The 16188-nt window shown below is 37.3% G+C and overlaps 1 long non-coding RNA gene across 1 annotated transcript in view; it reads left to right on the forward strand.

Moving 5' to 3' along the window:
- Positions 10444 to 16188, forward strand: part of LOC109839632 — an 8912-nt gene continuing 3167 nt past the window's right edge. The window contains exons 1-2 of the long non-coding RNA XR_002246675.1: positions 10444 to 10657; positions 12759 to 12995. This is a non-coding gene — a long non-coding RNA (uncharacterized LOC109839632). The remainder of the gene's footprint in view (positions 10658 to 12758; positions 12996 to 16188) is intronic.

The following is a 16188-nucleotide window of genomic DNA, read 5'->3' on the forward strand; positions in this document are numbered from 1 at the left end:
ATTTGAGCGGCTTCATGAGGGGAAAACACAGAGATAGGCAGGGGCGGAGTTACATTGAGTCCAATGGGGTCCCAGGACCCCAGTAAAATCTAAATATGTACCAGGCAGGGGCGGAGTTACATTGAGTCCAATGGGGTCCCAGGACCCCAGTAAAATCTAAATATGTACCAGATATTACATATAAAAAACATAAGTGCAGCAATGGCCCAGTGGTTTAACACTCCAGGACCCCTATAATACACCAGAGTTCGAGTCTGCTGAGCTGCATATTTTCATGATTTTTTTTCCAATTTCTCTTATCACGTAGTACAGACTGTACAGTAGTAAACAAACTAGAGAAAAATTTTAGGACCCCATATGTTAAAAATCCTGGCTCCGCCACTGGAGATAGGCGACTGTTTTTTTAGAGAAAAAAAAACAGAGGAGATCTGGAGCCGACTTTGAGAAGGATTTTGAGCATCCTTTTTGTGTGAGATTTGAGAGCTTGTTTGAGGGTTTAATTTGTGTGATTGTAAACTCTATTTGTATTCTCTCTAATAGTAGATCTCCCCCCTCCTTGTCCCATGGACGTAGGCAATTTGTCAAACGACGTAAAATTAGTTTGTCTCGCTTTTTTTATTTGTAATAGCTTATTTAGGTTCCCTCGACAAGTCAGTCCTAGAACTGATGAGAGAAAGAGCTGATATTCCACTTTGTTGAGATATTTTGCGTTTGGTTCTTGTTTTCTTGGTAAAACGAGGATTCTTATTGCGACCTAACTCTCTTGTTGTGCTGCCGAAGTGCTGTCGAAATTTTCATTACGCGCAACAAGTGGTATCAGAGTCCTAATTTCAGATCTAGGGTTTTGGAATTAGGTAGAGGAAGATTCTTGTGTGAAACTTGGTTCTTGGAGTTCTAAGCTTCGGTGGAGATAACATTAGGGGTTGCCGTTGGAGATTTCGTTTTCCTCGTGTGGACATGAGATCTATTTAGAATCAGATCTAGGGTTCAGTTGGGTAATTCTTAATTTCTATCAAAGTTTGATTCTTTCTCTACAACTTGGAGTTAGTTTACAATGGGAGAAGAAGGTGAAAGCAACAAGTCGATGGCGAGTACAGTTCTAGTTGGTTTTCAGAACACCAAAATTAGTGTGGTGAAATATGACGGTAAAATCAACTTTAGTTTATGGATGAACAACGTACAGGATGTGCTTAATGCTCAGAACTTGGAGGAGACCATCATGGTCCACAAGAGACCACAAAAATATGAAGAGGCGATATGAGAAAAGATGAATATGAATGCTTGTGGGGGTGATTAGGTCATGTTTGGAACATGAGCTGAAGTATGATGTGATTGGGGGTGACGTCTGCAATGAAGATATGGGAAATTCTCAACAACAAGTATCTTACGAAAAGTGTTGAGAACAGATAGCATTTGCTGCGTAGGTTATTCAGATTTCAGATGTTCAGAGGCACCTCACTTGCGGCTCATGTGAACAACTATACGAAGTTATTGTTGGACTTAGTGAATATTGATGAGAAGATTTCGGATGAGTACAAGGCTATTATCTTATTAGACTCCTTACCAAATGAGGAGTATGACATCTTTGTGCTCACTTTGTTGAACGGGAGATCTTTTATCAGCTATATTGAAATTACTAATGCATTTATAAATTATGACTTGAGGAGAAAGGATAAGGGGACTTCCCGTGCTAGTACTTCAGGCGAGGCCTTGTAGACGAGAGGTAGAAACTCATATCCGAAAGGTGGTAATAGAGGGAGGTCAAAGTCAAAAAGCTGTCACCAATTAGCAAAGAACTAATGTGCATTCTGCAAGGAGCAGGAACATTGGAAGAGAGACTGTCCGAAGCTCAAGGAGAAGGACAATGATAAGAAAAAGGGCCCGAAGGCCAATGAGGTGAATATTGCAAAAGGCGATGATTCCGAGGATTCGAGCTTTTCTCTACTAATTACTCCAGAGGTGAATATTAGATGCTTGATTCTAGCGCTACCTATCATGTGACCCCTAGGCGAGATTAGTTTGCATCTTTTGAGAAGCTCGATGGGGAAGTTGTAGTCATAGGAAATGATCAGTCCTGTGGCATTTGTGAGATAGGTATTGTGCGGATCCGAATGTACGATAGAGTAGTTCATGAATTGAAGGTGGTGAGATTTGTTCCTCAGCTGAGGAAGAATCTTATCTCAGTTGGAGCTTTGGAGGCAAAGGGATTCAATGTGACATTTGAAAATGTTGTAGCAAAGGTTACTAAGGGATCTTTGGTGGTGATGAAGGGAGTCTGCAGTTGAAATTTATACTATCTGAAGAGGAGCCCCGAGATTGGCCAGGTTGCTTCGGCTATTTCAGAGGCAGACATGAGCAGACTTTGGCATTACAAGTTAGGATACACAGACGAGAAGTCACTATAGGCCCTGTACAAGCAGGGGCTATTGAAGGGAGCCAAGAGTGGTAAAGTAGAATTATGTGAGTGCTGTGTTCTTAGCAAAAAGACGTAGGTGAAGTTTGGAATTGCTATTCATAGGACAAGGGGCATCCTGGACTACGTGCACATAGATGTTTGGGGTCCTACCAAGACTGCATCATTTGATGGTCGATATTAGTTTGTCACGTTCGTTGATGACTATTCTAGGTGATGTTGGGTGTACACCATGGCAAAGAAGAGTTAAGTCCTAGATATATTCATGGAGTAGAAGAAGAGATTGGAACTGCAGACTGGGATAAAGATCAAGACGTTACGATCCGACAACGGTGATGAATATATCTCAGACCCCTTTCAGCAGCTATGTCGAGACGAGGGCATAGAGAGACACTTCACGATTAGTCATACACCGCAGCAGAATTGGGTGGTAGAGAGATTAAATCGGTCTTTGCTGGAGAAGGTCCAATGTTTATTATCGCAGAGTGGTTTGGAGATGATCTTTTGGGCTGAGACACTTACATATGCGAGCCATCTCATTAATAGGCTACCTTCATCTATGATTGAGGGGAAAACCCCTATGAAAAAGTGGTCGGGAGAGCCAACACATGACTATGACCAGCTCAAGGTATTCGGATACCCTATATTTTATTATGTGAGAACAGATAAATTGGAACCTCGAGCTAGGAAGACCATATTTGTAGGATTCAAACACGGTGTCAAGGGATACAAGCTTTGGGATCCAGTTGATAAGAAGATTGTGCTGAGTATAGACGTCACGTTCGATGAGGCTTCTATCTTGAAGCTTCCCAGCTCTCATCAGGTGGAGAGCGACCCGACGGAGGAAATATCACAGGTGGTGAAGATTAATGCAGCTCCATATTATCCAGATAGTACAGTATCCATTAGGGTGCCGACAGAGGTGACACTAGGTGAGCACGGCGACGATGAGGAGGATACATGTACAGTTGTGTAGGAACAGGGACCGACGGCTCAGGTTCAAGATTCTATTGTGGTTCTGAGACAGAGGAGGGACATACAGATACTAACACGGTATGCCGACACAGTTGCGTATGCACTTCCGGTAGAGAGTATTGATAAGATGATGCCTACTACATTCAGAGAGGCCGAGCAGAGTTTGGAGGCTGATTCGTGGTAGGTAGCTATGCAGGAGGAGATGGAGTCTCTTCACAAGAATGATACGAGGGAGCTTGTTAAGCTTCTAAAGGGACGGAAGGTAATTGGTTACAAGTGGGTATACACAAAGAAGGAGGGTATTAAGGGCACTCCATCGAGGTTCAAAGCTAGGTTGGCTGCGAAGGGCTATGCACAGGAGGAAGGTATTAACTATTATGAGGTTTTATCTCTGGTGGTGAAGCACTATTCGATTCAGATTTTGCAAGCTTTGGTAACACAATATGGTTTGGAGTTAGATCAATTGGATATGAAGATGATATTTTTTCATGGTGATCTTGATGAAAAAATATATATGACCTAGCCATTGGGATTCTGAGCTGCAGGGAAGGAAAAATTTGTTTACAGATTGAAGAAATCGCTATACAGTTTGAAGCAGTCTCCTCGACAGTGGTATAAGCGATTCGATGATTTTATGATTGGTCATTCGTATACTCGAAGCTAGTTTGATCCTTGCATATATTTTTGCAAGTTAAAAGGAGGTGTGTACATCTATTTATTACTTTATATCGATGACATGTTGGTTACCTCTATTTCCATATATGCTATAGATGAGTTGAAGGCACAACTTTCAAAGGAGTTTGAGATGATGGATTTGGGTGAGGCGAAGCGTATTTTAGGGATGGAGATTGGCAGAGATAAGAAGAAGGGTAGAATTTATTTGACACATGTGGCTTATTTGAAGAAGGTTCTACAACGATTTCGTGTTAGTATAGATACGAAGCCAGTTAGTGTACCATTAGGAGCCCATTTGAAGCTTTAGCTGATCTTTCACCGAAGACAGTTAAAGATTGACAGTTGATGTTAAAGACTTTATATGCGAGCGTGATTGGGAGCTTAATGTACGCGATGGTATGTACGAGACCAGATTTATCATAGGCGATGAGCATGGTTTCGAGATACATGCACGATTCGGGAGTGTGTCATTGGGACGCCGTGAGATGAATTTTGAGGTATATTCGAGGTACGCTCAATGTTAGTTTGGTTTATGAACGGGACACTACAGGTGGACAGCTACGCATTGGCTATGTTGATTCGGATTATGCCGGGGATTTGGATAAGCGCCGGTCTACGACGGGGCGGATTATGCCGGGGATTTGGATAAGCGCCGGTCTACGACGGGGTATGTGTTCACTTTGACCCGTGCGCTAGTGTGTTGGAGATGCACCTTATAAGCGCCGGTCTACGACGGGGTATGTGTTCACTTTGACCCGTGCGCTAGTGTGTTGGAGATGCACCTTATAGTCTATGCTAGCTTTGTCTACAACAGAGGCAGAGTATATGGCAGTTACGGAGGCTGTGAATGAGGCTATTTAGCTTCGAAGACTTTTGGAGGAACTTGGTATATCACAATGACCCGTCACCATTCATTGTGATAGCATGAGTGCTATCTATTTGGCGAAAAATCATGTTTTTCTTGCGAGGACGAAGCACATTAATGTTCGTTATCACTTCGTTCGAGATGTTCTTGAAAATGGCGATGTGGAGATTGTGAAGGTCCACACAAAGGATAATCCGGTGGATATGCTCACTAAGGTGGTTTCGAGCAACAAGTTTGATCATTATCGAAACTTGTTGCATATTTGTGATTGTTGAGGCCGTTGGCGGCCATTTGGGTGAACTACGTTTGGCTTGATTTCTTGGGCAAGAGGATACGTAGACAGTCTTTTCGATGCAGTCGGTGTTTGGATTAGTTGGTTTTGATAGGGGTGAGATTGTTTGAACTCTCGTTCGGATTCCCGACTTGTTGTGGATTAAGTCTGTTGTCGTGAATTAATTTCATGGCGTACTGGACACAACAAGTGGGACATTTGGTTGCTTTGGTGTCGGCTCGGTTTTAAGAAAACTTCACCGAGGTGGAGAATTGTGAATGTGAACATGGGGGCCCTAAGAACACGTGAACAATTGCACGTGAAATTGGTTGTCGAAGGAAGTCGGGCACCAGGTGCGGCCTACCCATTCAACTCTCTTATAAATACCTGATGCCATGCTTCCTAGGTTTTTCGGTGCAAACGGGGAGGAGAAAATTTGAGCGGCTTCGTGAGGGGAAAATGCAGAGATAGGCGACTGTTTTTTTAGAGAAAAAAAAACAGAGGAGATCTGGAACCGACTTTGAGAAGGATTTTGAGCATCCTTTTTGTGTGAGATTTGAGAGCTTGTTTGAGGGTTTAATTTGTGTGATTGTAAACCCTATTTGTATTCTCTCTCTAATAGTAGATCCCCCCCTCCTTGCCCCACGGACGTATGTAATTTGTTGAATGACGTAAAATTAGTTTGTCTCGCTTTTATGATTTGTAATAACTTATTTAGGTTCCATCAACAAGTCAGTCCTAGAACTGATAAGAGGAAGAGCTGATATTCCATTTTGTTGAGATATTTTGCTTTTGGTTCTTGTTTCCTTGGTGAAACGAGAATTCTTATTACGACCTATCTCTCTTGTTGTGCTGCCAAAGTGCTGCCGAAATTTCCGCTGTGCGCAACGGTATTACTATTAGAAGGACTATTGGAAGGACAAATATGTTATGAGAACAATTTAAAAAAACAACAAAGTGGTTTGAGTCTAGTCTACCTACCATTCTCTTTTTCATTAAGGATGTAATTAAAGTTGTTATATGAACTATATAAATGGGAGCTATATATCAATGTAGTCATCTACTTATTTGAGACGTGTAAAGCTCATTGCCTTGTAGAAAAGTGAGAGACAGAAAAAATCACGTCAAAGGTGCAGCCTACAAATTTTGAACTCTTTGAAAAAAGGCCATACTCATGCCTTTGAACACCCACGATCTAGAATGTGAATTTTGTTGAAGTGGTTTAAAAAAAGGAGTGGAAAGGTAGCAAACATGATGTTTAGGGATGTACATGGGTGCTAACAATGTGATCCCAATCTGTTTTTATTTTAAGATATTCTTACATAGTTAATAGTGTTAAAATATAATTAGGATGCAACAAGTCCAATATCAATCGTTTCTTTTGTTAAGATGTAGTCCTTACCATATCTCTGGTTTGAGTAATAACAAACTCTCATTTGGTAGTAATATTAATTGAGATGATATAGTACAGGTAAATACAGGTATAAAAGTGTACGAGGTGAAACAACGTGAAAACAAGTTCAAAAGTAAATTTCAGCATTTCTACCGTCTATGGTAGGCATTGACCATCAATGGTAAGAAGAGCTCATTGATGGTCAAAATACATCATTGATGATTTTTTTACTTCAGAGACTTTTATATCATTGATGAGCTTCTCAACCATTGATGGGGCCTCGACACTGTCGATGGTTGAGAGCCATCATAGATGGCAAACATGTTAGCTATAGATTTTTCATATTTAATCTCAACTGTTCATTGTTTATATATTCTCTAACTTCTATCACGTTTGGGATATCTCTTTCCTGTCCTATTGGAAATTTTATATCATTGAAAGAGAGGGAAGAATTCTATGGTTTTGATTTGTGAGAGATTATGTTGAAGAGTTTTACCATTGAAGCATCGTCAAGTTCTCACTCGTCACGCACAACATCTTCATATCTTTTCAACAAGGAAATTTGCTGTTAGATTGATCTTCTTTACTGTTCCTCATCGAGCTACGCTTATATTTTTGAAGGACAGTTTGTTTAACAAAAGGACTATAAGATATTTCTTATATGCTAAGCTTTAATTATTGTTTTTGGTTTTGCTTTAAGCTTCTTTGACAATGTACTCAAATTGGAGTTACTCATTGTGGGAGTTAGGTTAGACGAATGGTTTTGTACGGATTCTAATGTGTGGTCTTGTAAGTTTACTAAATCGGGATTGTGATTCAAGTTAGCTCTTTGCATAACGAACAAGTCTCTTCTTGAAAAGGAAGAGTAGACATAGGATTGTCATCCGAACTGCTATAATATCTTGCATATTCCTTGTTGATTGTTCTTGATATTTGATTATTGTTCTTTGAAAAATTAAAGAAGAAATGAGAATAAAATTTTGTATTAATCTCCCTAACTGACTTAGGAAAAGAATGAATACAATCTCTCTTTGCAATCTCTCTCTAACTGTGTATTAATCTCCCTAACTGACTTAGGAAAAGAATGAATACAATCTCTCTTTGCAATCTCTCTCTAACTGATTTAGAAAAAGAAATTTGACTTAGGAAAAGAATGAATACAATCTCTCTTTGCAATCTCTCTCTAACTGATTTAGAAAAAGAAATTATAACTCCTATATATCGGTTTCTCGATTTACAAAAGAGAGAAGGGATCAACAGAGACCCTGCCATTTATTTAAAACTAGGTTCTTCTTGGTGTCGATGGGAGCTTGATTCTTGTATCCCGTTGACGATCCGAATGCTTCACCTTGTGAAACTTGGTCTTCGCCTCTTGACTCGACGACTTGGACGAACTTGCAAAGCAAATTTTAGAACTCTGAACGAGCTTAGAAGAACTTGACGAGCAAGTTGAAAACTCTGCAAAAGAGTTGATTTGAAAAAGAGATTTCAATCCCTTTTAGCTGAAATAAACTTTCTAGACAAGTTAAACTGGAGCTGATCAAGATGCTTCGAAAATCCCACCTTCAAAGCCAAAATCAAGGCGATCCCAAAAGCCGATCCTCTAGGATGATCCCCAGATCTCTCCCCCCTCACTAAGATCCGAACCAAAGATCCCAAGCTAAGATCCGAACCTTCAGATCCGAAAATCATCAAAGGTCCCCCCTCCAAAGAGATCTTTGCTGCTGATCCCAATCTGCTAGAATATCCGATTTAAACTGATTTTTAGCTATTTATAGGGGATTAAGGGGTCTAACTAACCCCTAAAATCGCTCCTTAGTGGGGGTGTAATCCCCCTCAAATCACGGGAAATGGTTTTGGAACCGTTCAGCTCGTGTTTAAACGAGTCAAACACGAAATCCGCGTTCTAGAAATGAACTCTACGTCTTGAACTTCAGACGCGGAGTTGGGCTCTACGTTTGGGGTTAAAAATGCAATGGTGAATCCTGCGTTTGAGTCTGAAAATGCAATGGTGAACCCTACGTTTTGTTCTTGAAACGCGGCTGTGAGTTTCATATTTTATTCCTGGGACACAGAGATGAGCTCTGCGTCTTGACTCTAGAAGGCAGAGGTGAGCTTCTGCGTCTTGTGGTGAAGAGACCGTCAACTTGTAGTCTCTTTTATTAGAGCGTTGCAAAGATTGTCATCTCATAATCTTTGTCTTGGCTCTTTGAAATGTGAAAGTCGTCAGTTGTAACTCTTGTTGATGATTGTGAAGGTTGTCGAATCAGAATTTTCATCGGTTGTTGTGAAAGTCGTTGAATTGTAACATTCGTCGATTTTCATGAAAGTCTTCAAATTGTAGCCTTCTGGAAGTCGTCGAAGTGTAACCTCCATTATCAATGTTTGATGAGAATCAGCTATCTGTAGTAATTTTTAGACATCCTACAATTATATTGCTTTATTTCATTTATCGCTTTTATTTTATGTATTCCACTGCATATTCTGTGTTTTTGGCAAAAAAACGATAACAATCCTATTCAACTCCCCCTTCCCCGACTTGCATCTCATATCCAACATCTTTATTATCTAAAAGCTTAATGATTCATTCATATTTAATACCTTTTTATCTCCTATGCATGATATGCATTTATCTCTACATTTCTATCAAGAAAAAAAATATAATTGTCCATATTCCCATCGAGATAAAATTATAATTGTCCACTAAATAGTAGATAACTGTAATTAAAGTAATGACTTCTTATATTTTCTGAAAGGAAAGAACCCTCAATATATATATATCAAATATATATAATTATATATATATATTATATATATATACCTGAAAAATAGAACTGTTTGCAATACACGCAAAAATTTAAGATATATAAATACATATATATATATCTATATTTTACAAAGGTAAGGGTGGGCAAATGGAGCACGGGTTGGCTCGTCCCACGTGTCGGCTGCGATGCTGGGCCCCAATGGCCGTGCAACCGAGCTAGTTCGTAGCTTCCGATTGGACCACCTGTTGATTTGGGTGGAAAGTTAATTTTTTCATTGATGTATTCATTACAACTTCAGTCGTTACAATGAAAAAAAATAGTCTTTTTATAAGAACGAAAATTACAACTCTTCTCAAACAAACGCAACAGACGTTTATCACCCGCTACAAACGCAACAGACGTTTATCACCCGCTGCTTGCGTGAGATCTTTGTCTGTGCCGGTGACGTTAATATCCATGGACCACCGAACGATTAGATCAATCTGGAGTTTCGTTGATTCGCGAAGGAATCAAGAAACCGAAGCAGTTATCTTGGCAACAACGAGATAACCACTCTTCTCGAGATCGCAGCTAGGGGCCTGTTTGTTTGCACCGAAGTAATTATGAAGTAGTTGAAGTAAAAGAAGCAGATGTTGCTTCTGTTACTTCCAAGCAAAAAAATAATTATGATAGGAGCACACCAACCACACCTCTAACCACACCCTCTCTCTCATTTGTTACAGTATATCGGATCCCATATGTAATTTTTAAAATTTTAAAATCTCATATGAAGCCCGGTGTACTGTAGCAAATAAGAAAAAAAGTATGGTTGGAGGTGTGTTTGGGATGTGCCCTAGCGCCACTCTTCCAAATTTAACTCCCGAATCTTTCCCAGCACCGATCCAACTCACTGTTCGCGAATCCTGCAACAGTTAACTCAAAAAGCTTTCCCCCCCTGACTTTTTAACCTCGAAAACGATACTGTAAAAAGAAAGAAAACAACCTCCCTCGTCGAAAAGTCCACGTGTCACAATCTCCTTCTTCCGCTTTGGCTATAAGTATCCCCTCTTCTCGTTGAGCTCTCCTTCGGCCTTCATAAAAAAAAAAAAAAATTCGATCTTTTTCATTTTTATTTCCTCTCCCTTGTTAGGGTTAGGGTTAGGGTTTCGATTTCGCGTCCGCCTCTGATTCGCTTGGTGCAGGTCGGGTCCGCCTCGATCCGGCATCCGGCGACGGCGATGGCGGCGGATCCCGCCTTGCATCAACTGAATCGGAGGCGGATCAGCGAGTGGATTGATTAGGATCCGGACGATCGCAGGTCGAAATCCTCTTAAATCTCTGTATTTCTTGATTTTCTCGTTGAGTTGTTGTGGCTTGATCTAGTTTTTGATAGATCATTTGATTATAGTTACTGCCGAAATGACTAGCTTTTTTCCTTAAAAGCCCAAGTTTTGCACTGATTTATTTATAAACCCAAAATTGCTTTACTGAGAATAATTTTTGAGAACCAAGTTTCTATATTCAGTTTTTTTAAATGGTACCCAAAAACTACAGCAGCTTAGACCTGAATATAGCAAACTAGGGGTAAAAAAAATTGTAAGAAAACAACTAAGGATAAAATACTGGTTCTGGATTTTAAAATAATATAGTATGCTATTTTGGAGTTAAGTCAGGGAAAATTTTGGGTTTAAAAAAATGCCCTTACAATCTTGCTTGATAATATAAATCTTTTGAGAGTATAGGGTGATATCTGATTTTACCAGAACTGGTAGATGAAAAGGTGATTGTTATGAGTTAATAATTTTGTCTGAGATTTTATTTGATGTTTCTAATTCATTTAACTCTTTGTTTGCATCTTGTCATTCATATATCTAGGCTGTACTGTTGTTGATCATCAATTTTGTTCCTTAAGTTCAAATGCTACAAATGTTTGTTTAAAAATGCTTAGTTTTTGTTGGGTTGCTTCAACTGGGTTCGTTTACTGTTCAGATTGAACTTTGTCGATCTGAAAATATTATCCTTATTTAGGCAAATAAAAAAGTTGTTCGGACTGAGTTATGCATCTGTTTTCGAGTCGGTGATTGATTCTGTTAAAAGATGGTGTTTTTGGTTCCTTATCATGAATTTTACCGGTTTATCTACGGTTTTGATTCTATATTTCTCATTCATTAGTTCTTTGCTTGCATCTCCTAATTAGTTTGGCTCGATGGTACTGTTATCGTTCATCAATTTTTTTCCCTCACTGTCCTTGAAATGCTCCAGATATTTACTTAGGCTGACACCTCAGTTGAAAGTCTTGATTTTGTTGAGTTCTTGGTACACTATTAAGAATTTGTTAGTCTGCTATCGGTGGATTGAGTAATTGATCAATTTGAACTTTATCGATCTAAAAATCTTGTCTTCCTCATGATTTTAAGTGGTTCCTGAAGGCCAAATTTCATGATTTTATAAGCTAACCCACGATTTTTGGCTATTTTTAGAGATTTAGACTTGTAGAATATAGTAACCCAAAGGCCAAATTTCCCAATTTCATGAGCTATAATCATGAGCTTTTTTACTTATTTTGTAAATTCAACCTATTGGCAAATAATTTTATGAGCTAAATATCATCATTGAATGAGCTATATAACCCATGATTCTTTGGTCATTTTTAATGGTTTCGACATGTGAACAAATAACTTTTTGGAGGTCAAAAATCATGATTACATGGGGTTATAACCCATAATTTTTGGTTATTTTTAGTGGTTTTAATCCATTTCTGAATAATTTCGTGAGGTTAAAAATCATAATTTTATGAGCTATAACCTATGATTTTGATAAATTTTAATTGTCTCAACCATTAGACAAATAATTTCACAGAGGCCAAAATTCATAATTTCATAAGGTATATCTCATAATTTTTAGTCATCTCAACTTGTTGGGAAAATTTCTTTAAAGCCAAAATTTACGATTTTATGAGTTATAACTCATAATTTTTAGCTCTTTTTAGTAATCTCAACCTGATGACAAATAATTTCTTTGAAGCCAAAATTCACGATTTCATGCGCTATAACCCATGATTTTTTTTTGTCTTTTTCATGGTTTCAACACATTGACAAATAATTTCTCAAAGGCTAATATTCATATTTTCATGAGTTATAACCCATGGTTTATGACCAATTTATGATTTCAATCTGTTGGAAAATTATTTTGAGGAGACCAAAATTCATGATTTCATGTGCTGTAACCCCTAAATTTTGAGTTTTTATTGGTTTCGACCAATAAGCAAATAATTTTTTAGAGGTAAAACTTTATGATTTCATGATATTTAGCCTATGAATTTTGGCATTTTTAGTGGTTTGGGCCAGCTGGCAAATGGTTTCACAGAGAGAATTTCATAATTTCATGAGCTATAATTCCTGACTTTTGGCCATTTTTAGTGCGTTCGACCTATGGGCAAATTTTTTTCTAGAGGCCAAAATTCACGACGACTCTCATAGCCTCTGGCACCTCTCCTGTGATTTTCGACATACTCCAGCCACTTCTCATAGCCTCTGGCACCTACCTCAGTACTTCCTCTCACCTCCTTCACCGTGAGCTCTTCTTAGGGCAGTCCTCTCACCGCTCAGCTATTCTTCTCGAAGACGATGACTCTTTGACTCCTCCAGTCATCTTCGGTATTACGTGATTGTTACATGTCTATTTTATGTTTAGTATCTTTTTAAATCATCAAATATGTACTTTTAGATTTTTTAGATTGTTCTTTAATCTTTTTTAGTATTTATAAATATCTAAATTAGACTGCTATTTGACTTTGCGTTTTTTACCGTTATTTTACCGTAATATCCCCAAATAGCCTTAGCGATGCCTCACCGTCACGTGACGCTATCCGCTATCGATAACCTTGGCTGTAACTCATAAGTTTTGGCCATTTGTGGTTTCAATCCATTAGCAAATAATTTGCTGAAGGTGAAAATCATGATTTCATGAGTTTTAAGCCCGTGATTTCTAACCAATTTTAGTTGTTTGGCCCGCATGCAAATATTTTTCTAAAGTCAAAATTCTAGATTTTGTGAGTTGTAACCCACGATTTTTGGCAATTTTTAGTGGTTTTGAGTCATTAGCAGATAATTTTCCAAGACCAAATTTCATGACTTCATGTGTTATAACTAAGAGTTTTTGCCATATTTTATGGTTTTAACCTGTTGACAAATAATTACATGAGCTATAATTCATAATTTTATGAGTTATAACCCATAGTTTTCTAGCCATTTTTAATGATTTTGACATGTCGACAAATGCTTTTCTAGCGACCAAAATTCATAATTTTCATGAGCTATCACCCACAATTTTTGATAATTTTTTATTTTTTGACCCATTAGCAAAGAATTTCTCGGAAGCTAAAATTCATGACTTAATAACCTATAAGCAATCCTCTTGACAAATTTAGTGGTTTAGACTAGTTTCCAAATATTTTTGCACTGGCTAAAATTTCATAAGTTATAACCCATAATTTTTTAACCAATTTTAGTGGTTTCAATCAAAAGGCAAATAATTTTCTGGAGGCTAAAATTCATGATTTCATGAGCTATAACTCACGAATTTTGTCTATTTTTAGTGGTTTTGACCTGTTGGTAAACAATTTCCGGGAAGCATAAATTCATGGTTTCATCGCTGCAAGTGACAATTTTTGGCAATTTTTAATAACTTCAATCAGTGGGAAAATAATTTCTTAAGTGTTAAAATTTATGATTTCATGAACTATAACCCACAATGTTTTGTCCATTTCTAGTAGTCTCGACCAATAGGTAAATATCTCACAAAAGTCAAAATTCATCACTTCATGAACTATAACCCATGATTTTTGGCCAATATTACTGGTTTCGATCCATTGGCAAATAACTTCCTAAAGACCAAATTCCATAATTTCATAAACTATAACACATGAATTTTAATCATTTTTAGTGGTTTCAACTTATAGGAAAATAATTTTAAAGAGGCCAAAATTCAGGTTTCACGAGTTGCAACCCATGATTTTTAGCAATTTTAGTGGTATCCACTCATTACCAAATAATTTTTCAGATAGCTAAAATTCACTATTTAATGAGCTATAACCCACAAGTGTTTGGCTATTTTTAATTTTAATCCATTGGTAAATAATTTCTCAAAGGTCAAACTTCGTAATTTTATGAGCTATAGCCATGATTTTTGGCTATTTTTAACAGCTTTGACACGTTAGCAAATAATTTCCTGAAGGTGAAAATTTACGATTTCATGAGCTATAAGATGTGATTTCTAACAAATTTTAGTTGTCTGGCCCGTAGGAAAATATTTTTCAAATGCCAAAATTCTTGATTTTGTGAGTTGTAACCCATGGTTTTTGGCCATTTTTAGTGGTTTCGAGCCATTAGCTGATAATTTCTCAAGGCCAAAATTCATGACTTCATGGGTTATAACCATCAGTTTTCGCCATGTTTTATGGTTTTAACCCGTCGATAAATAATTGCATGTGCTATAATTCACAATTTTATGAGTTATAATCCCTAGTTTTCTAGCCATTTCTAATGATTTTGACAGTAGGCAAATACTTTTCCAGCGGTCAAAATTCACAATTTTATGAGTTATAACCTGTTATTTTAATAATTTTTTATTGTTTTGACCATTGGCAAAGAATTTTTCGAAAGCTAAAATTCATGACTTAATAACCTATACGCAATGCTCTGGACAAATTTAGTGGTTTCGACTAGTTTCCAAATAATTTTGCACTAGCCAAAATTTCATAAGCTATAACCTATAATTTTTGACCAATTTTAGTGGTTTCAACCTAGAGGCAAATATTTTTTTGGAGACTAAAATTCATGATTTCATGAGCTATAACTCACGATTTTTGTCTATTTTAGTGGTTTCGACCTGTTGGTTAAATAATTTCCTAGAAGCATACATTCATGATTTCATCAGCTGCAGCTGACGATTTTTGGTAATTTTTAATTACTTCAATTAGTGGGAAAATAATTTCTTGAATGCCAAAATTCATGATTTTGGCATTTTTAGTGGACTCGACCCGTAGGCAAATATCTCATAAAAAAGCCAAAATTCATGACTTTATGAACTATAACCCCCAATTTTTAGCCATTATTACTGGTTTCGATCCATTGGCAAATAACTTCCTGAAGGCTAAATTTCACAATTTCATAAACTATACCATATGAATTTTGACCATTTTTAGTTGTTTCAATTTATAGGAAAATAATTTCCAAGAGGCCGAAATTAAGGTTGCATTAGCTACAACCCATGATTTTAAACCATTTTTATGGTTTTGACCCATTATCAAATAATTTCCCGGATAGCGAAAATTCACTATATAATGAGTTATAACCCTTAATTTTTTGGTAATTTTTAGTTTCTGTAAAACCCCAAAAATTTGAATATTTTGTGATAAATAATAATAAATTTGTTATATGATGATAAATAACATATTGTGATGTTTGAGTATGCTAGGAATTGATTGGAGATCAATTCAATGCATATATGTATATATGAGTGCAAATGCACAAAATATGCATGATGTATAAATCTGGAAAATAATGACCAGTGGAGAGATTTTGTATCTTACACACTGATACAGTGTGAATATGGAAAACCTTAAAAGACCAAAGTTGTAGGTCTCTTCAGCATCTTTTCAACAAATCTTTAATCACCTCATTCCGAGGTCGAATGCGAAAGTTACAGCCAAAATACCGAAGAGTATGTTTCTAGTCAGACTGAGTTTCGGGTTTTGGGTTTCGGGTTTTGGGCTGTATTTATTCGGGTTTGTTGCCATATATATATATATATATATATATATATATATATATATATATATATATATAT

Source organism: Asparagus officinalis, chromosome 4 (assembly GCF_001876935.1).
Source record: "Asparagus officinalis chromosome 4, Aspof.V1, whole genome shotgun sequence".
NCBI lineage: Eukaryota > Viridiplantae > Streptophyta > Magnoliopsida > Asparagales > Asparagaceae > Asparagus > Asparagus officinalis.